At 39.5% G+C, this 23,049-nt stretch overlaps 1 protein-coding gene and 1 pseudogene across 2 annotated transcripts in view; one reads left to right on the forward strand and one right to left on the reverse strand.

Moving 5' to 3' along the window:
• The window catches only part of LOC146487749 (uncharacterized), a 101,962-nt gene that overhangs the window by 70,661 nt on the left and 8,252 nt on the right, over positions 1–23,049 (forward strand). The gene's annotated exons all lie outside the window — the stretch shown is intronic.
• On the reverse strand, positions 13,132–15,237 carry LOC146487753 (kynurenine formamidase pseudogene; annotated as a pseudogene). The gene is made up of 2 exons (XR_014867791.1): positions 15,029–15,237; positions 13,132–13,862 (listed from the first exon to the last, which is right to left on the reverse strand). The product of XR_014867791.1 is annotated as a kynurenine formamidase pseudogene (transcript).

The raw sequence follows: 23,049 nt of genomic DNA on the forward strand, positions 1-23,049 counted from the left end.
TAAGTTGTCAGTCAAGATTATGTTAATCAGTTACTGTGTAAATCTTTTTATTTAAAAGAAAACAATCGAGTCGGCAAACCAACTAAGTAGTGTCGTTAGAAGTGTCGTTAATTGTTTATGTCCTTTTAGATTCATCTTATAAGGCTTTTTAGAGAAAATCCTCAACTACGTGACAAAATACGAGATTTTTGTTAGGTTTTAGCTAAAACAAAATGTGTTTTGGACCTTTCGTCCGGCCTTTTTAAACTTGTCTGTCAGAGTTCTGTGAAGTAGTTAAGCCTTTCTTTTGAAAAGGAAAGTTATGCAAGTCGGTAAACCAATTGAGAAAAAGGGAACCTTTGGACTTGAAAATTTTTCCATTCTTAAAGCTTCGTTATGCACATCTCAATACAACAATAACAAAAGCAAAACTAAGAGTACAGATTGAAAAGAAAAACCACAAGCGAATTATAGTGCGGGAGTCACTTAATTAAAACTGGCCAATCAGATTGCGAGACAAGAACAAAGAATTTTAACCAAAGCCGATTGACCCAATCACGAGTAAACGGAAAACAGCAACAACAACAAAAAAGATACAAAAGTTTGAAATTATTCACTGTTTGTATACTACTGTGAAGTGATTGGCCAGTTGTAAGTGACCCCGGTAATAGTAGTCGCACTTTAACAGACAGATACGAAGTCGCAAAGCTGTAACTGTAAATGAAAAATCTGCGAAATGTTTTATTTCGCTGTGTTCTTAATGTGGCGAGAATCCAACCTTCAAACAATATAAATTCTTCAATGAGATAATTGGCGAAAGTACCTGGAAAGAGGCAGGGAACGAGAATCTTTGTTGAAAATGAAATATCTTATTATGATAATTTCGTCGGGCATTGCGACATATTTTGCGTGCTAAAATGGGGAATTCAGCGGACTAAAATATATTTTAGCGAGCGTTTGTTTGTTTGTTGTTGTTGTTCTTGTTTTGCCGCCCGCGTTTGTTTGGTTGAAAGTTGCATGGCCAACTGCGTTTCAGAAAAACAGAAAGAAACCTTGAAGACGACAAAATTTGAAAATCATTTTATGTATTCATTATAGTGACCAACAGCAGGAGAAACAAATGAACAGAGCACGAGAAAATTACTTTTTACAGCGCAAAGAACTCGACCAGGGCCACCGAAAAAACCGACACTTTAAAATTTAAAGAAATGTTCCCGTTTTTGATTGGTTTACAAACTAGCAAAGCCGGACTCCTTTGTTGTAAACGTCACCTGTGATTGGCTGATCAATGTTGGGTGGTCCCAGTTGAGTTCGTTGCACTGTAATAGACGGCACATAAACAGCTTTACAGCGAAGATTAGCCCTAAAGACAGCGTATTTTGCCGTTTCAATCGTCTCTGTGCGCCTTGTGGAAGCAAAGATGATCCTTTTTTGTATTAGTTGTGACCCACTTTCATGAACTTTGCTTCCAAACAAATTACTCATCAGTAGATGGCACTTCATAAACACTTTTATTGGGAAAAGTATTATAATCTTGAACTGGAAACAAGGTTTGGGTGACTTTGTTTTGATACAAACCGCATTGCTTTCAATATGTAGATCATGCATTGAGGTTTGCATCAAAACAAAGCCAACAGCAATCTCGTTGTCAGTCAAAGACCCGGTCGTAACGTTAAGCACGCATCGGTATAACTTAAAACCATGTACTAACATGCTTGATATGAAATCGTTCACAACGCAAAACGAAAGAGGAATGAAATTGGTCGTCCAACCTGTTCCAGGCTCGATTTTAGCCTTTTACGAGGCTCTTCGTCAGTCTGAGAGCCTGGAACAGGCGGTGGCCTGGCCATACACGGATAAACACCTCTGATGCAGTGGGGAAACCAACGAGAATATTTAAGAAGAAAACTTCAAAATGTCGATGAGGACGCTTGTGTATAGTTTGTGAATATTTATGTACGCTAAAATAATTTGATCTGTTCGGACTCTCTAACTGTTGATGGCTCTCCAAAAATGCTAGGTTTTTTTTATTTCGTTCTCTCAACGACATTTTTGTCCCTTCGAAAAGACAAGGAAGTAATTTTCCCATTTTACTAAACTCTTATGTAATGATACACCCAAAAGAACGCTATTATTATCAGTATTTTTCTTATTATTCTTATTCCTATTCTTATTCTTATTCTTATTCCTATTCTTATTCTTATTCCTATTCTTATTCTTATTCTTATTCTTATTCTTATTCTTATGATTAGTATTATTATTATTATTATTATTATTATTATTATTAACATCATCATCATCATCATCATTATTATTATTATTATTATTATTATTATTGTTATTATTATTATGTTAAACGCTAAAGGGTTCTTTAAAAACATTTTAAAACTCTAAAAGGCGGACGACGTTTCAGAGTAACGCCATTATCAAGTCAAAAAGGTAAAAGTTAAAACAAGAATATATAAAGACGTAAAAACAATAAAATATTTGTGTGTCCAATGGGTATATTACCCAACGTCAAAACAAAACGAACCAATAGAAAAAGAAACGAAAGTGTCAATTGAAAAGTTTGGCGCAAATTGAGTCACTTTGGGTGTTGAGAGAAGGCTTGATGTCCTTTATAAACAGCATCTCGAATATTAGGCAATCAAACTTGCTTCTGCATTTATTTACGACTTTAAAGAGGTGATCGATCTTTGCTCTTTTGTTGCCTTGTTGTGTTACAAGGTGTTTCCGATAGCAGAATAGCGGTGTTTACTGATGCGTTGGTGTAAGTGTCGGGCAGTAAAGCCGACATAATTTGCACAACACAACGCATGAATTTCTCAGCCTATTCCTTCAGAACAGATTTTCACCGAATTAAACCGTTGTGTACCGTTGATGTAGTACATCTAAAGGTTCAGAACAACAGCTTTTTTTCATTTTTTTTTCCTGTTAGTGACATCAGATTCTATCGGTTCTATTTTTTTTTTTTTTTTTCATTCAAAATCTTACCGCAGCCGTGGACAGTTCTAATTGCAGTTTCAATTTAATCCAACAGAAAACAAACGTACCGCCAGATATATATAAACTCTCCACCTTTTAGGAGAGGTATATATGTTGAAGTAATTAGTATTAAACTGTTTCGAAGGTATTGTTGATTTTGTTATTACCACAAGTTGACACAAGCGTTATGCGTTTCGTACACCTGTTTGCACGGAAGACACTCAAACGCGTGTTTTTTCCCCTCAAAACTTCAATTAAAAGCGAAAAAACTAGCAAACTAGAAAACTATTAAAACTAAAGACTAACATTGCGAAATATAAAACTTTACACCATGCAAAAAACAGAAAACTGACATAAATTAATCTTTAACCCATGAAACCTCTTTCTATTATGCTTTAATTTATCCGAAAAGCCGTGTCTTGTTGAAAGAGGCAAGAGCCGAAACGAAGCGGCAAAAACGGAAATTGAAGTAAAGGAGGAAATATACCGTACCTCAGAAACCGAAATAACAAGACCGTTTACACTCGCTGCATGCAATGCAATAATAACCGACCTAACTGATTATATTTTAACCTTACCTTTTTCACAACTTCGTTATTCACCAACTGATGGAAATTATTGAAGACTGGGGGATTGTTACTTTGTTTGCGATTCCGTAATTCACCATAGTTCTCTCAGGCCATCTGCTGTGAGGGATCGATTTCCGAAATCAGTAAAAACTAAAATGCTATTTATTCTGAGCAATCTAACTGACCCATATCGGTATGAAAATAACACCTGTTAGGAGGCCAGGCTAGACAACAGAATACGCGAGTTCTTTCACAGTTCTTTCCTTTGCTTGAAAACGATTATAACTATCGCGTTCAACAGTGTGATGATGGGTGAAGAAAGCAATCCAATTGTAAACAAACCCAGGGGCAATATGGCTTCATTTGACTCGTTCCTGGGTATATCTGGTATTTTTAAGCAAACAGAGACAGGCCTGGCTTTAAAAGAAGTGTCGTTGATTGGTCTGAGCCGTTTAGCTTAATCCTAGAACGCTTATTAGACAAGAGCCGAAGCTACAAAATACGTGGTTTAATTACTTTTAGCTGAAACAAAATGTGTTTTGAACCTTTCGTGCATCTTTTTAAAAAATTGTCACTCGTGTGTTCACGATTATGTTAAATCATTAAAGCCTTCCTTTTAAAAAAAAAGAATATATACAAGTCCGTAAACCAATTGAAAAAATTCGGGACCGACTTTGAACTTTAAAATTTCATTTTAAAAATTGTGCGTTCAACAGTTTCAATACACCAAGGAAAAACAAAAGCAAAACTAAGAGTACAGATTAAAAAGGAAAACCACAAGAGAATTAACACACAAACACGAAGTCGAGCCGCTGTGTTCGATGTGGCAACTACCCAACAAAATTATGAAATGAAAAAATGGGCGAAAGTATTTCGGATAGAATTAAAACAATCAAAATAAGGCCCTGAATCGGCAAGGAAGGGATTTTTGTTAGGTTTGACTTGGAAATCGGCGGGGAAGGAGAATCTGGGTTCAGAATAAAATACCTTATTATTGGAAATTACTGCTCCATTATATAAACGCGAATTGTAAATGTTAATGTTTATAAAGGTTCATTTACTCGCTGTTAATTAAGTGAAGCGTTCATGTCCGCAACCTTACTTTGCATCATTTCAGTCCAACATTCTGGATCCAAACCAGACATTCTTGACACCAAGAAAAAAAAACCCAATAGCTTTCCTTTAACGCGTAATTTATTTGAATCTTTGACAAATTAAGCTGGCTAAATTTTCTACAATATTTATGGTCCATGGTCGCTCTCGACGAGGACTTTTCAACATCTACCTCATGGATTTCGGGCAAGATAGATTTGTAATCTATTATACGATTCCATAATTTTTCTACGTGCACAGAAAATGAGACCTCCTCTACTCGACAGCAATGGTCATCGGTATTTCTAAGCCTCCTTGAATTAGTGAGGATCTTTTTTGGCTTCACTGAGATAACTTCCTCAGTAAATTATTTTCTTCGATTTGAAATTTTACATCCTTTCATTTTTCGTATTAATTTCCATCATTTCGAAGTAATTTTCTATTCATTTCGCGTTTATTTTAGTCGCGTTATTTTTGAATACCTTAATCAACACAAGCGTTAATTTCCTACAATAAGGTAACACGAGAATAAGCAATTTTTAAACTAACTGTAAAATTAATCCGCAGGAAAATACAAATGAATAAATGTTTCGAAGTCGTCCAATGCGCAACTTCAAAGTTAATTGTTAAAAGCTGCTGACAAATAATATTAAATGCAAGAAAAATTGCAGTTTAGATCATTATACAGGTTACATCACCTATAAAGTTCTTATTAAAGCCGTTAGCATTGCTAACTTGTATTCTTGTTCAATATGTTCGAAAGACGCCATGTCAAACTTATTTTAGAATCATGATTTAGGAACCAGTTGATCATGGAGGACACTCACTACCTCACTTTTATCAACACCCGTTTGCCACTCTGCACGCGGTGAGCGTCACGAAATTCGACCAATCGGAACGAACATCAGTCTGGAGGGATTAGGCTGTTGAAAATTTCGTCGTTTTTGGCTCGTTGCGCTTAGGCTATCCTTTCCACTTTAGAATTTTTGGGATCTACCTGGTCTACTCTTTATGCTTTTCCCGTAGGAAGCCGTTGAACTAATAAAGAGTCACTCTATGCAGGGATCGTGTAAAGCAAGTGGCTCAACTCCCGGGAAACCGGTTGGAAAAGCCAATGCGCAAATGATTTTTCTCTCCAACCAATCCACGTAGAAAATGTAGATCCCTTTCATACTATGATGAAAAAGCAAACAAACAATGGGCAAAAATTGTGAGTAGCCGTACATTTTTCCTCAGATCACCGCAGAAAGTGACGGTGACTTTTGGAAATTACAGTATAAGTGAACTGGTGGCTCGCGGCCTCGCCGCTCGCTAGATTCATTGCGCGCTATAGTACTCTGGACAAGAAAGAGACCGCTCGCAGTCTAAATAATAAAAAAAAACAGATTTGATAGGCAGAATTGACGGCACTTAATACCAGTGGGGGTTACAAATTCTTACGTTCGGGGGTTAGATTTCTTACGTTTGGGGGTTACAAATTCTTACGTTTGGAGGTTACAAATTCTTATGTTCGGGGTTAGAAATCCTTACGTTTGCAAAGAACTCAACCGGGGCCACCAAAAAAACCGACACTTTGAAATTTAAAGAAATGTTCTCGTTTTTGATTGGTTTACAATCTACCAAAGCCGGACTCCTTTGTTGTAAACGTCACCTGTGATTGGCTGATCAATGTTGGGTGGTCCCGTTTTAGTTCGTTGCACTGTAAAAGACAGCACATCATAAACAGCTTTACAGCGGAGATTAGCCCTAAAAAACTCTTATCGACAACGCTATCGTGATTTGATAATCTTTCGTTTACAAAATTTGATGGTGCAATCTCACGAGCACAGAACAAAACATGTTACTTAAGAATATATTACTTTCACGTGCGCTTAATTGTTGAGAGTTCCTTATAAGGAGAGTACTTTTCCGGACTACATCCTTAACAAAGAATATTGAACTTTGATTGCGGAAAAGAAGGTACATCAAAAGACCTCAAAAGAATTGCTGAGTCGTAAGATTACAGGTCGAACAAAGTACAATGTACCGTTACACATGGACAAGCCGTATGTCCAACTAGAATAAACTAAAATAAGAGCTTTTGTTTGAAAAAGTCATGCTGGGTTGTAATGTTAGCAAACGACTATAAGTGAAAATTACATAACATAAGCAGCTAAATACGAAGCAGCAAAAGCGAAAACAAGTAAAATATCGAGCGATGAAACACATATCAAATCGATTGTTAATGCGAAGGAGACAACTTCTCGTGTCCACATGCTGAGTTAATTAAATATTCCTATCATACATACACTGAGCTATTGTTACTGCCTGATTATGTATTCTATTCCAATGCAAAGCTATTGAAACGCGCTTGCCAAACGTATTAAAGTGAAACGCAAAATCTCTCGTAACACTGATTCGTTCTTCCTTAAATCGAGGCGTCCTCGCGTCTGGAAGCGAACGAATGACTGGCAATTCCCTGATATACTTATGACTAACCATTATACGTTAAACTGTTTACATGTGCAATAATGGACTGCGAAAAATGCGGTTAAATATAATCTTATATAAGAACAATTGAATACAATGTCTGGCAACTAGGCTAAATATGGCTTGTTCTTACGCGTGCTAAAAGTTCCAATAGTCAATTCAGGTTATTCAGTAACGAGAGCCTCAAAACTATAGCAACTACAATAAGCTATTGATTTTCTCTCCTAACACACATTTAATTAGACCAAACTGCATCCAGTGCGTCCTTAACATTTCCTTAAAATTCTGGCCAATGCCAGCCTCAAGCGTTGTTATAAAAAAATGTTTTTTGTAGTACATGATTGACCTTCATTCAAATATTTCCAGAATTACTAACAAAATACTTCCACTTCAGACTTACAAGCACGTAAACATTATATAACTTCATTCGAACTGCTTCCAAGAAGACCTCCGTTCATCGAAGCTGCTATTGGTCAGTTGATCTTGTTCTGCTTTGATCCACCATGAAGCGCATTGTTTGCCAGCTGGAATGCTTGCTTAATGCCCTCGTTACATTCCCCGGCCGGGATCTTTATCACTATGTGGGCCTGATGATGAATTTCTTGTTTTGTTTGGTGGACTTTAACTTTGTTAAAATTCACTCCCAACGTAGGTATTCCGCTTAAACCAAAGTTCTCCGATTTACTTGTTTCCCTACTCGACTCTACCTTGACGTCTTGAAATACAGTCACCACCAAATCCTTGTTAGCGGCGCTAGCCTGCGACTGTGACTGCGGATTGTAGTAAACTTGCTTTGTCTCTGGGTCAAACATGGCGGGTACAAGCTCACAAGACGCCATGATTCAGATGATCGATGCATTCTTAGAACCGGGTATGACGTGATTCATCAGGGAGTTTTCCCTTTTCTCGAATGATTAAGCACCTTTGAAAACTTCTTTGTCTGTAATTAATTTCCCAACTTTTAAAGATCTTATTTCAATTGCATCAGTATATATTGTATAAGATTAGGTATAAAATCAAAGTAACTTAGCCAGGTATTATTCATGGTCTTGACGTTTTCACCGAATTCGGTACTGTTTTTAATGAATATTTAATCAGCGTGGCGTGACCCTAAAAAATGTGCTTGCATTTCTTAGAACAACAGAAAACAACAATCATTTGATCTCCATGGTGACTAGGGTGATGGGAATTTTCCCTTGAAACCACATCATACTTTTTTCAAGCGTTTCATCCTTTTATATAAGGACAGCTTGCGCAGTCTTTCAACTACAAGCTGGCTAGTTGTGTCAGAATCGGGACCTCCACGTGCGCTGTTTTAGTTCATGTGGCTTGCTAGTTCTTGTCTCAACACCGGATGAAAGTTCTGCATTCATTGGCAAGGTCCTGCACAAATTTGAAAACAACGTGCTCAGAAAAGTAGCGATGCCACTGTTAAAGAAAGTGTTCAGGGAAGTTGTAAAGAAGCCAGTGAGGTCTGTGTTGAAAGCTGGTGGCAAAGCTGTAGGACTCAAGAAAGTTCGAAAGACTTATAAAGAGTTCAGACATGAGGTGGCCTACTCTAGAGTCATTTTAACGGCGGATTCGTATCGAGTGGAAAAGATTACTCCTTGCGCTGACGGACAACATGACATAGTGGAAGCTGAACAACCTGTTGAGATTCACTTTGCTGACGGCGTGGCGGTAATTCAAGACAGATATTGCAGAAAATGTGGACAACACTTCTTCAGCGGAGGTGATCCAAGGGATGAACTCTAACACACATCAAAGGGACGTTTTTTCTCTTAGCGTAGCTGCAATAGGCACGAGGGTTGAAAGTTGCGTTTGTCTGAATAGATTCTCGCCATTTTTAATTGAAAATGTATCCTTCAAGGACTGATATTTTTCTAAACTGAGTAGTTAGCATCCAGATGGATGACTTTTTACTTATTTACATGCTGGAAAATATGCAAATTTAATCAGTGCTCAGCGTTGTGGAATGTTTACTATTTTGAATGTTTTATACACTGACGGTAGCATGTAATACCTCTGCATTGCCAAGAGGAGCTAGCATCGTTAGCCAATACCTACGTTCTCAGGAAAAATACATGTTCACTTGGTTATAATAAGGATAGTCAGTGTCTGGACGAATGTAAAATCAAATTACTGCAATCTTGCCAGTTAAGCTGATGTATAACCACTATTCACTAATAAAATGACTCCACAAACTGAAATAATGTACCTGGTTGCTGGCTGAATTCACGTTTATTTAACGAAATAAAATTAATACAAATTGTTTTCAAACGGGTGTGATAGTTATGACCAGTCATAACTATGTTAGTAGGAAGTGCTTAACAAATGACAGCTTGTTTATCAGAGCACACTCTTTTATTCATTATCTCGAAATATCTACACCAAAAATAGTCTAATTTTCTGTTAAAGTAAAAGAGCAAAGTCCTACAGCTCCATTTTGAGCTAAGTTTTAACTGACCCATTTCCTTCAGTAATAACATCTCTCTCGTATCTCGTCCTGGTGCGTTTTCAGTTTACTGTCTTCATCAGTCAGTCCTCAAAAACTAATTGCAATACTGCTTTTACTGTGCCGCAATAGCCTTTGATAGAAGCGGTTGTAGAGCAGGCTGCAGGGCAACGACTTGCTTCAGTTGCTCGAGTGTCATGAACACCATTCCTGTAGCCATTCGGCACTTGGAACACACTGTCACAGCACTTTTTATCAACATTCGTTTGTTGATCTCTACTGCTCCCTGATCTTTGCTTGAAGAAACAGTGATTCCTAGAAAACTGCTTTTGTCCTTGGTGACCCATTTGACGGAGCTGTGCACCGAGATCGTCACAACACTGAAACCCTCTTCGCGAAAATCATGTTGGTGATTCGGACACGCGAGCATAGCGATTATTTGCAACGATACAATGTATCAAGACGTCCTCTCGAAAATACAACGTTGAGTTCACGACAACAAGCTACATATTTTTTTAATGGCGAGCACATGCTCTCGCTTACTTTTACATACGGGAAATCAGTGACTGACGTAATACATGTCACGCTTCATGTCACATCCTCCGCAATATAAAATGGGTAGACAAATGAAAAAAAGAAAACTGGAACATGAATGAGACAGGACACTATGTGTGAAAGTGTTTCAACTGGTAATAAATGTAGCGAATGCGGTTTCTTGTTGTGATTGCGTGACCGTCAATACCTCTTTGTTTTATGTGACATATCGATTAGTTGTCGGCATTAGCTTTCCTTTCCGACACGTGGAAGTTATGCATTAGTCAATTCCAACAGTACCCATCTTCCCCCCCGGGCCGATCCCCGGGAATTAGGATTTTTTGAAAATAAACTGGCAAAGGCCCCACCGCCGGGACAAAATAGTTGTTCAAATGCCCCGGGGTGGTAGCTCAGACATGTCAAAAATGTTTTATTTTCTTCGTTTCTCGTCTTACTTTCAGTAAAATGTAAGCTAATTCAGGCCAAATTAAGTCCTAGATGGGTCTTGTTTCCCGTAGAGCGTCCCATTTTATGTCCAATCTAGACGTATTTAATACGAAACTTACTGTATTTGCCGATGAATTTGTCATTAAGGAAGCGACAATGCTGTAGGGTGAAAAAAAGTGAGATGGTCAAATGCCCTGGGGTAATTGGGTGGAAGGCTAATGCCCGACCCCCGGGATGGACAGTGTGGAAAAATGCCCCACTATTGCCTGGGGGGGATGGGCACAGCTGGAATTGACTGATGCATTATAAGCGCATGTAAGAAGCAGACTGATGCAACGATCGTCGAATAGGTAATAGAACGGGGATAGAGGTATGATACGCCGTTTATCCTTTTTGTTTAGACCTCGAAATGTATAACACTTAATCGAAAGCAGTTTCGTTACGCTTAAGATTATTTGTGTTGTTTAGATTTATGTATATGCATGCCCCGCCTGCTCGAGTTGGGGGCGTTTCGATTAGCGTAGATTTATAGTAATAGCCAAATTCTGCTCGTTGTATAGCAGTTTTTACGAGCTTTCAAGTTCAATAAATCAATTGTGAAAGATAGATGCCTGGAAGTTCCGTTATCATAAAGCATTTCTCCGATGCGGCGCTGTTAAGAAATTCAAAAACTGAAAGAATTGATTGATATCAACGTCCGCCCCGTTACAGTAAATGTTCAATCCCTCACGACAAATAGAAGGTTCTGTGTTAAGCCTAACAGGCAATGTTCACAAGTTGCTTGTAGGTTGGTCATGCAATAAAGTCCTTAAGGTACGAAGGTTTAGTGACCAATCTTCCTGACCAGTTCTAGTCCCTGAGTCCGGCTCTCTCTGCTTTTTGTATAGGGTTCAATACATGGTAGGCCTTTAGTGCCTGATTCTTGATTCCTGATGCCTGAAATCGAATGATGTTTCGCGAGAAAACCAAGACGATCCGTTTCCGAAGAATACTCGCAAACCGTAGGTGAGGGCCCATCGGGTTCGTCAGGGCAGCTTGACATACGTGTTGGCTCAGTAAAAGTTTCCTCAGGAGGCAGCTTGCTGGTCTTTCTGTCTGGTATTTGTTGTGATTCACCACTGGTTGCTTCAGGGCGTGACTTGTTGGTCTTCTTCAGATGGGCGCTGTTGCGCCTATAGGAAGATATATCTGCTGTCTCAACTTCATATGACCTTTCGTCAAGTCGTTTAACAACCACTCCCTTCTTCCATTCCTTTTGCCCCAGTACAAACGGTTTCAGCCTCACAGTATCTACCTCATTCAATTCAGGTAAGTCATGGGCATCAGCATTGTAGTATCGAGCCTTCCATTTTTGAACATCTTTCGGCTTCTCTCTCTCGTTACTAGAGCTCAGGGTTCTTGGTTCCAGGAGAGAACCAGTTGTGGGCAGTAATGTCCTTGTCCTCCTATTCATGAGCCTCTGAACTGGACTGCTTCCGATGCCTTGTGATGGGATATTGTGCTCAGCCAGTAGTCCCAAGTAGAAGTCATTGCCACTTTTGGCAGTTTTACGGAGGAGTTTTTCAGCGGAATTCACAGCAGCCTCTACTTTGCCGTTAGCCTTACGAATCTAAGGAGAGGTAACCCTGTGCTCAATGTTCCATTCTTATAAACTTTTGGAACTCTGCAGCTATAAATTGGGGGCCATTGTCACTAACGAATTTCGAATTGACACGGACTCCCATGCTTTGCAAACGGGGCCATAAGTTTTCTGACCACAGTTCCAGAATCTGTGTTATGTAGCCGGTCCAGCTCCCAATAACCACTATAGTAATCGGCCGTCACCAAGCAATCTTTCTGATGAAGAGGTCCACAGCAACTTTCTCCCAAGGCCTCTGCGGTATGTCATGACTCATGAGAGTTTCTTTCCCAGGAGAAACTTCAAAGAATCTGCAGGGTTCACACGTTGAGGTCCAGTGTTTGAGTTCAGAGTTCGTACCAGGCCAGTACACGTTCTCTCCCTCGCTCTCCCCAAACAGCCTTCTACACCAGCGTGAGACGCACGTATGTCTTTCTTTATCTCAGCTCTCCTGAGCCCTTGAGGCGCAAAAAGGCGCTCCTCTTTGAACACCAGCCCATGTTAAACACTAAGTTCATCTCTCATGCTGTAGTAGGGGGTCAGCTGAGGTGAGATCTTTGACCGATCCTCAGGCCATCCCTTCAGTATGGTGTTCATAAGCAGTTGCAGGGTTTCATCCTTTGCAGTCTCGAGTTGGATTTTCTGTACCCTCTCTTGTCGCATGGGTAGGAATTGGACCGTATTGACAGACTCAAATTCACTGGGGTTTGCCTGACCATCGGCTGGGGGAGATGATCTGTTCATCATGTCTGCCAGATGTTGGGTATGACCAGGGGTGCACTGGACGTCTATGTCGTAGGTCAGGCTTCTGAGGAGCATACCTTGTAGGCGTTTTGTTTTCCTATCACGTGGTTTCTTGGCGATAGACTCTAGAGGATTGTGGTCTGTTTTGATCTGATTTTAGATTTTCACAATCTATAACATAATAACATCACTGATTAATTTCTTTAAAAGAATTATTATTCAACACACAGGTTTGTCAATTTCCCAGTCAGTTTGTACTGGTCTGCTTAGTTTCACTTTATGGAAAAACTTAAGTGTCTGACTCACTTAGTTTTTAATGTTAATACTAGTCATACTAACCATACATGATAAACATATAGTTTTATTATTTAACTTATCATACAAGTAATAAACATACAATAAGAGCCATACCATGGATGGCTTGCGGAACAAACATACTATTCTTCCAATTTGCCACTGTCATCATGGCACACAAGTGCACTCCTGCAGAATGGCCACATAAATACATCTTTGATTTAGGGAACTTCTTAGCAACAAATTCTACTGCAGCTTGGGTTTCAGTGATCATGTCATCTATGCTAACTTCTGGTGCGAGGTTATAACCAACAATTGCTGCAATGCATCCAGCTTGTGTCCAGGAATTGCTGACAAAACTATAGATATCTTTACTCCCTTCCTGCCAGTAACCTCCATGAAAAAACAAAATGACTGGTGAATTATCCAGGTCCGTGGTTGTGGGATAAAAAATATCCATCTTGGCTTTGTTTGCACTGTATGACACATCCAGTTCACTTTTCAGATTTTGCCGTGCAGTTTCACTGTAATCGCTACATACTTTCACATGATTCGCAACTACAGCATCTGCAGACATACGTTTGTTCCATCTGCTCGGGGAGTAATACAGTTTCAGCCACTCTCTTGATTTCCCATCCATTTTCTTTGTTCCTTTGAAATTCTTGTCTTACACTATCTGCAATCAAAAACGTTACATTACATATTATTATTCCTTAACTGCTTCCCTTATGTTTAGACAAAAGAACAACTTACAGTCGACTCCCGATAACTCGAACCCTCGCTAACTCAAACCTCCCACTAACTCGAACCAATTTTTATTTCCTTTCAGGTCATTTTCCATATAATTTTACCCTCGATAACTCGAACTCTCGATAACTTGAACCATTTTCAATTTCCCTTGAAGCTCGAGTTATTGGGAGTCGACTGTATTAATTTTTATTTGTAACAATAAAAAAAAAAAAGGTTTAGGAAGATAAGTTTGTGTCCAAATCTACCATCCCATATCATGGGGCCCCAAAAATTTCTCCATGTAATATCAATGCTTATTCAACACATGACGTCATGAGAATTAAAGAATTATCATCACCCAAAGTGAATTCTCTTGATATTTCAATGACTTCTCCCCAGTTCTTTAATAAGAAACGTCTGGGACAAGATAGGAGAATCTGTTCTTTGATGTTAGGACTTAATTACGGTTTATTATGAAGAAAGAGTGAAGACGGAACAATATTTTGCTATGCAAATGAAACAAAACAGATCTGAAGAGAATACAGTACTGAACAAAACATTTGCAAAGCGAAAGAAGAAGTCGAAGAACATATAAAATATCATGGTATGATACTGCAGTGCAATTTTGTACAGTACTAATGCTGAAGTCGCAATGAATTATTCTTTACAGAAATAGCCTTTTCCAGAGAGCTTTGACACGTTAGATTTGAAATCGTCAACTTATAAATGCCCCACAAATTAAAGAAACTCCATGTACGACAAGACAAGCACGTTCATCGCCTAAGGGGTAAAAAACTGCAAAAAACTACTTCGAGTTTAAAAAAGCGAGAGGTTCGAGTTATCGAGAGTTGAGTACAATAATGTATGGAGTAAATCCTGGAGAAATCAATTTTAGTTTGAGTTAACGCGAGCTTCAAGTTACCTGGAGTTAACTGTATTTAATTTAATATCCACGAGGTGCATGTGAGTGAGTTTATAATCTTCTGCTGAAGGTGAAGCTTAGTTTTTCAGGTTTTTTGCCAAGCGATTTCACAGGATTTCAACATTCACGCTCGAGTTTGCTTCCAACGGCTTTTTGCAAAACATTAGTGTTAATTCTACTAAAGTACTTACCTATTTACTACTGCTTTTGTGATGATCGAAGCTACTGCATAAAAAGACGAGAATGTGGTTAGCCTGTGTGTAGCTTGTGTGAAGCATAGGGTAAATTCCTCCCCAGACCGCGCTCGGCTCGCTTCACTTTGGGAGTCTGTCGAGTTGTCCACAGGGCTCCCGGTCCCCCCGCACCCATCACCCCAGGGGTGAGGTTGAGATGTCCCTTATTTGCGGTTATACTACCCCCTCCCCGCCAGTCTTTCCTTTTCCAGACCCGCAAAAACAGAGCTTTTGTGAGGTATCCATAAGGTAAAGGTCCGTTCCAGGAGCCGATGGGCTCCTGTCCGTTCTATTTTTCGCAACGATCGCAGCAACGTAAGCGCGTATTCCACATGCAAGTCGCTGCACTATCCCTCGGAAGAAGAAGGAACCGTTCGTAAGTTAGGTCTTCATGGAAATGAGATGATTCGAAAGTAATTATAAGAATAAGGGACAACTTAGCCCTATCTCAGCCCTGTTACACCGTCCTCTAATCTCGTACCCTGATCTCAGTTGGTTCGGGAATGTCGAAATCGTGGGAGATCTGGGTACGAGATTAACTGTCCTCCCCAGGCGCTGTGTTTATTTTCAAGGTAAAGACAAACAACAGCGTACACTCCCGGTCACTCCCTTTTCTAATAAGAACGTCTAATTTTTAGTCGAGACTCATTGACCGGCTGTTTGTGATCGAGTGATCACTTACAATGGAATAAAAACCGCGCTGCTAAAACTGGACCGGATCACAATTTAATGTTGACGTCTACTAATAACATGAATTATATGTACAATACATGTATGCATTCAGGCATTTTGGGCTTAAACTGTACTACGCATGTACATGTATTCAGACCAAACTGTCATCTACCAAGTGCGTCCTTGTCAATTTCTTAAAATTCCGGCCAATGCCGCCCTATTGTTATAAAAAAAGTTTCTTGTAGTACATGATCGACCTTCATTCAGATATTTCCAGAATTTAAATACTTCCACTTCAGACTATCAAGGAGCATGTAAAACATTTTATAGCTACATTCGATCAGCCTCCAAGAAGACCTCCGCTCATCTAAGCTGCTCTTGGTCATTTGATCTTGTTCTGCTTTGATCCACCATGAAGCGCATTGTTTGCCAGCTTGAATGCTTGATTGGCCTGTTCCTTGCAGCCCTCGTTACATTCCCCCGGGATCTTTATCACTACCTGGGCCTGATGATGAATTTCTTGCTTTGTTTGGTGGACTTTAACTTTGTTAAAATTTACTCCCAACGTAGGTATTCCGCTTCCAAACCCAACATTTAAACCAAAGTTCTCCGACTTACTTGTTTGACTGCTCGACTCCATCTTGACATCTTGAGCTACGGTCACCACCAAATCCTTGTTAGCAGCGCTGGCCTGCGACTGTGTCTGCGGATTGTAGTAAACTTGCTTTGTCTCTGGGTCGAACATGGCGGGTACAAGCTCACAAGACACCAGTGGAGCTAGTATTTTGAACATATAAAGGATAAAAATCATTTTAAACAACAAGCGCTCTACAGGTAAACAATAAACGGAGGCCATGATTCAGATGATTGATGAATTCTTAGAACCGGGTGTGACGTCATTCATCAGGGAGTTTTCCCTTACCTCGAATGATTAAGCACTTTTGAAAACTTCTTTGGCTGTAATTAATTTCCTAACTTTTAAAGATCTTATTTCAATTGCATAGTAGCTTGTATAAGATTAGGCATAAAATCAACGTAACTCAACCAGGTGTGATTCATGGGTCTTGACGTTTTCACCGAATTCGGTACTGTCTTGAATATATTTTTTAATAGCGTGGCGTGACCCTAAAAAATGTGCTCAAATTTTTTAGAACAACAGGAAGCATAATCATTTGATCTTGTGACAAGGGTGATGGGAATTTTCCCTTAAAACCACATCATACTTTTTTCAAGCGTTTCAACCTTTTATATAGGGACAGCTTGCGCAGTCTTTCAGCTTCAAGCTGTCCAGTTGTGTTCAGAATGAGGACCTCCACGTGCGCTGTTTTACACTGCACGAAAAAACGCCTTTGCGCACATCAAATGTGTGGTCAAAGACTGTCAAAGGCCGCCTTTGATTACCTTTGATTCGAATCACAGGTGACAAAGGCCGCATTTGATTCACGGTGGATTCAAATTTGTTTCGAATCAAAGATATCATATATTTGATGCACCTTTGATGCGCGTCATAGGCGGAGTCAAAGTTGTTTGATTTAAATTTGACGCGCGTCAAAGGTAGGGTCAAAGTTGTTAATACATTTGAACTCACTTTTGATTCGAGTGAAAGGTATATGCAAAGGCGTCAAATATTTGATGCGCATCAAATGTGTTGTCAAAAATGTTATTATATTTGACCTCATCTTTGATACGGATCAAAAAAAGAGCAAATCCAATTTTTCGTGCAGTGTTAGCTCTTGTCTGCTTGCTAGTTCTTGTCTCTACACCAGATGAAAGTTCTGCATTCATTCGCAAGGTCCTGCGCAAATTTGAGAAAAACGTGCTTAGAAAAGTGGCGAAGCCAGTCAAGAAAGTGTTCAGGGAAGTTGTGGAGAAGCCAGTGAAAACTGTGTTGAAAGCTGTAGGACTCAAGAAAGTTCGAAAGACTTATAAAGAGTTCAAATATGAGCTGGCCCACTCTAGAGTCACTTTCACCGCGGATTCGTATCGAGTGGAAAAGATTACTCCTTGCGCTAAAGGACAACATAACATAGTGAAAGCGGAACAACCTGTTGAGATTCACTTTGCTGACGGCGTGACAGTAATTCAAGACAGATATTGCAGAAAATGCGGACAGCATTTCTTCAGCGGAGGTGATCCAAGGGATGAACTCTAACACAAATCGAAAGGACCTTTTTCTCTAGGCGTAGCTGCTGGATAGGCTCGATGGTTGCAAGTTGTATTTGTCTGGATAGACTCTTGCCATTTTAATTTATCCTTCAAAAACTGATACTTTGCCCAACTGCCGGAGTAGTTAGCATCCAGATGTGTGACATTTACTTTAAACGCTGGAAAATATGCAAATTTAATCAGTGCTCTGGAATGTTTACCATTTTGAATGTTTTATGTACTGATAGTAGCATGTAATACCTATGCATTGCCAAGAGGAGTTAGTATCGTCAGCCGATATTGAATTTTCCAGGAAAAAGATACATGTTCTTTTGGTTATAATAAGGATAGTCAGTGTCTCGACGAATGTAAAATCAAACTACTGCAATCTTGCAATTTAAGCTGACCTCAAGAGTCTATATTTTCAGGTCCATTGGTGTATAACCACTATTCACTAATAAAATTACTCCACAAACTGAAATAATGTGCCTGGTTGCTGGCTGAATTCACGTTTATTAACGAAATAAAATTAACACAAATTGGTTTCAAACGGATGTGATAGTCATAATTGTGTTAGTAGTAATTGCTACAAATGACAGCTGGTTTTTTAGAACACACTCTTTTATCCATTATCTCGAAATATCTGCACAAAAATAAGTCAGATTTTCTGTTAAAGTTTCACAGCGAACCCCAGTGTTGTCAGGTGTGGAGCACAGTACTTCGACCAATGTATATCTCTCTCATGTCCAGTCTCTCTCTCATGATGTCTACTTGCCGAATTACGTGGAACTGAATATTCCTCGCGCTCGGCAAGCACAATTCGCTGAGGGGGACCAAAACACTCTTTTCATTCGCGTAGCTTTCTTCAACCTCCCAGCTCTCAATTTTCTGAGCCAGAAATCAGTATTTAATCAGAGCAAACCGTAAAGGTCAAGTCCTCCAGTTCCATTTTGTTTCAACTGTTTCAACCAATCCCCTCTAGTTTATAACATCTCTTTCGTATCTTGTCCTGGTGCCGGCGTTTTCAGTCAGTCCTTGTCTCTCGAACCATAAACCAATACTGCTTTTACTGTGCCGCAATAGCCTTTGATAGAAGCGGTTGTAGAGCAGGCTGCAGGGCAGCGACTTGCTTCAGTTGCTCGAGTGTCATGAACACCATCCCTGTAGCCATTCGGCACTTGGAACACACTGTCACAGCACTTTTTATCAACATTCGTTTGTTGATCTCTACTGCTCCTTTATCTTTGCTTGAAGAAACAGTGATTCCTAGAAAACTGCTCTTGTCCTTGGTGACCCATTTGACGGAGCTGTGCACCGAGATCGTGACAACACTGAAACCCTCTTCACGGAAGTCATGTTGGTGATTCGGACAGGCTAGCATAGCGCTTACTTGCAACGCTACAAGAAACAAAACCAGCATCATCATAGTTCGTAGCCTGTTATTGTTGATGTGATATGTATGCTTCATTTCTCCATAAAGGTATCTGTTCACCATCGATAATTCAGGAGCGTCCAATTATGACGTCATCTGAAGGGAAATTTTCCCTGACTTCCGGTTGCGTGTCATGATGTCACGATATCAAAATAAACTCTTCCTATCATGCAGTGCGCCCCCAGGCTCGACTGTGAAGAAAGTAGGGAGAAAATTTTGCGAGAGAACCGTGAGAACATTTACTAGCCTGCGAAAACAGACGTTTCTCCTCGCTCAGCGGCGATGAGCGAGGAGAAACGTCTGTTTTCGCAGGCTAGGGGTCTACGGACAAATTTTTGTGACTAAGAAAGACTCAGGCGAGACTCATAAGTTCTGTAATGCAGCTGAGGTGAGTGAAGCAGAGGACACCTTTAAACTCAGAAAAAAAAAAGGATTTGTTGAGATTATCATTAGTTCTCTTATTTTTTCTATCAACTCTTTTCGTGTCTTTCAGTATTTTTTTGCTGTATTTTGCTCGCATAACAAAGCTTACTTGAGAGCAGAGCCTCTTTTAATTTCAACATAGTTTTTGGAATTAACTTTTTGTGGAAACTATGGTTGGGGATGAGTTTTATTTATTTATTTATTTAGTTAGTTAGTTAGTTAGTTAGTTATTTTTATACGAAATAATCTTGTGATAAAAGTTAACGATAAAAAGTCACGACGTTTCGACCTCTCCGAAGTCATTTTCAAGTGCAAGTAAAAATACAAAACTTAGCATAAATATATTAGTGAACAGTTAAAATCGGTAAGAATACCATGACCGCTAAAATGCGATAAAACATGTCTATGATGAGTATTTATAAAGTTAAAAGAGCACATAAAACAATGAAACAATAAAACAATAATGAATAATGAGGCTTGTTACGAACTGATCTAGACAAATAATTTCGCGCGAATGAAATCGCACTGTTTAGTGTTGGTTGCAGTTCTTTGATAAACAGCATTTCGAAAATAAAACAATCAAGTTTGTTCTGACACTTTCTTAAAATTTTACAACCTCGCGCAATGTCATTTCGGCAAAAATAGAAACCCGCAAAAATTTTAAGACACTTTCTTCGCTCAGTAAAAAGTCAAAAGCCGGCTGTCAAAATGGGTTGTCAAACTGCCAAAATAGCTTGCTTCTGATTGGCTTCTGGTGGCTCTTGTTCTTGATTGGTGTTTTTGAGTACATTGAGTTGGCTTCTGTTGGCTTGAAACTGACTCCAAAAATGCTTGAGTACGACTTGAACAAATTTTTCGTTTTTCGGCTTTAATTTTCCTAGAAATTATGGATCATATTTGGCTTTCACTTTATAGACAAATGCTGAGCAAGTGTGGGGAGTTTATGGAAGGATATCTCACGTCAAATTTGTCGCTAGACGACTTTCAGGGCTATGCTGACTACTTTGGTTCCTTGGTTGAAAAGAACTGACAAAAATTTAACGACACAGAGAATGACTCTGATAGCAGGGTAAGTGAACCTACGTTTGGAGGCAACGAAGTTCCTGAGTTCTGTTTCCTTTCAAGATTTGACGGATCATAACACCCAGAGAAAACGAGACAATCAAGTCAAGGAAGAGGCACCATTTTCACGCAATGCCATGTGGAATCTCATTGCCAGGCAGCTAGCTTCACACAATAGATAGAAACTAAACTTTTTTCAAACAAAATTTTTTCAAATGTTCCTTTTGCTACTCAGCAGTATAATCAAACATTATCGACTGAAGGGCTTTCTTTTCAAGGACAAAAAAAGTATTCATTTCTCAAATTCTTTATCTGTACGAAGTTTACTTTTGTTCTTCACGTTCGCAAATCAAACTGTATCATGTGGATTCATTTTATAACCTGAAATCGATTTTTTTGGCCTAAGCACTCTACTTTTTGGCAAAGCCGTTTACTTTATAGCGCTAAAAATTAATTTCAAAATAAAATTTCTTTTAGGCAAAATAATCGCACATTTTATTTTGCGCGAGCGTTCGAACAAGAAACGTCTTGAGATCTCTGTTTGTGACGAAATTATGGAGCAAGGTTTCCATGGTTGTGCACAGAAAACAATCATTTCGCTTGAGATTTCGGTGCGGTCAGTACCTATTTTCAGAGCGGGAAAATTTTCGAGATTTACGAAGTCAGTTTCAAAGAAAAAGTGTTAAAAACAACAAATCAGAGTAAAGCAAGCACGAAAACAATAACATCTACAGTTTTTTGTTCGAAGTCGTCGTTTCGCTTGTGAAATCTGCGGACGAAATCCGATGGCTTCGCAGCTTGCGAGCAGAGAGATTGGAGGCGCCAACAGAAATGGCCTGCCTCCAGGCCAGAAAAAATCCAAAATACCAATCAGAACAACCCGGCTGAGCAGCAACAGCGACGGAAAATTATCGTCAGGAGGCGCTACGGCGACAAAGAAGCATCTGTCGAGGAACTCCGTGGACAAGCTTGGAAACAAGCCACCATCAAGGACAGAGTACAAAAAGACAAGCGAGGAGAAAAAAGAACTTGGCAAGAATACAAATCCTGTAAAAGACAAAAAATCTTCAGCAAAAGACTCAGGTATTCTGAGTTTTTTTTTTCTTCTTGTATTAGATGAACATCGATTAGATTGAGACGCTTTTTGCTTTTCATTGAGATAGAGAAAACAGCTTTAGTTTACGTGACACATTTTTCATTCTAGATTTGGAAAATAGAAAATGGGAGGGTTGAAATTAGAAAAAGGGCTATTATAATCAGGAATGTAAGGAGGAGGGGAAGGAGTAGCAGAGCGTGTCGGGGGAAACACTTAAAAGACATTTATTATATTGGGGGCTGCTTACATTTGGGTTCTGTTAGAAAAAGGAGCGTGTACACAAATAAGAAACAGGAACGGTATTTCATAGGTGAAATCTATGATTCTGTTAGCAAGAAACACGCCTTTGAGAAGAGTGATCTGTTAGAGAGATGTGCATTAAAATAGGATCTGTCAGAAAAGAGGGACGTTTTAGAGAAGGGTTTTGGTAGAAAAGAGGGACGTGCTAAAGAAGGGGTGTGTTAGAAAAAGGGACGCTGACGTGTTACAGAAGGGGTAGGTCTGAAAAGAGGGGCGTGTTAGAGAAGGGGTGTGTTAGAGGAGAGGGGCATGTTAGACAAGGGGTGTGTTTGAAAAAGGGACGCTGCCGTGTTACAGAAGGGGTATGTCAGAAAAGAGGGGCGTGTTAGAGAACGGGTGTGTTAGAAAAGAGGGGCATGTTAGAGAAAAGGTGTGTTAGAAAAGAGGGGCGTGTTAGAAAGGAGGGGCGTGTTAGAGAAGGAGTGTGTTAGAAAAGAGGGGCATGTTAGAAAAGGGGTGTGTTAGAAAAGAGGGGCGTGTTAGAAAAGTGGGGCATGTTAGAGAAAAGGTGTGTTAGAAAAGAGGGGCGTGTTAGGGAAGGGGTGTGTTAGAAAAGGGGTGTGTTAGAAAAGTGAGGTGTGTTAGAGAAGGGGTATGTTAGAAAAAAGGGGCGTGTTAGAGAAGGTTTGTGTTAGAAAAATTGATTGTGTTTGAAAAGGGGTGTGTTACTGAAGGGTTGTGTTACTAAAGAGGGGTGGGTAAGAGAAGGGGTGTGTTAGAGAAAATTGGTGTGTTCGAGAAGGGGGTTGTTAGAATAGCGGGGTGTGTTGCAGAAGGGGTGCGTACGAAAAGTGGGGCGCGTCAAAGGAGTGGCTTTTTAGAAAATAAGGGTGTTTTAGAAAAGAGGGG

This window comes from Pavona decussata, unplaced genomic scaffold, assembly GCF_977016875.1.
Source record: "Pavona decussata unplaced genomic scaffold, jaPavDecu1.1 SCAFFOLD_13, whole genome shotgun sequence".
NCBI lineage: Eukaryota > Metazoa > Cnidaria > Anthozoa > Scleractinia > Agariciidae > Pavona > Pavona decussata.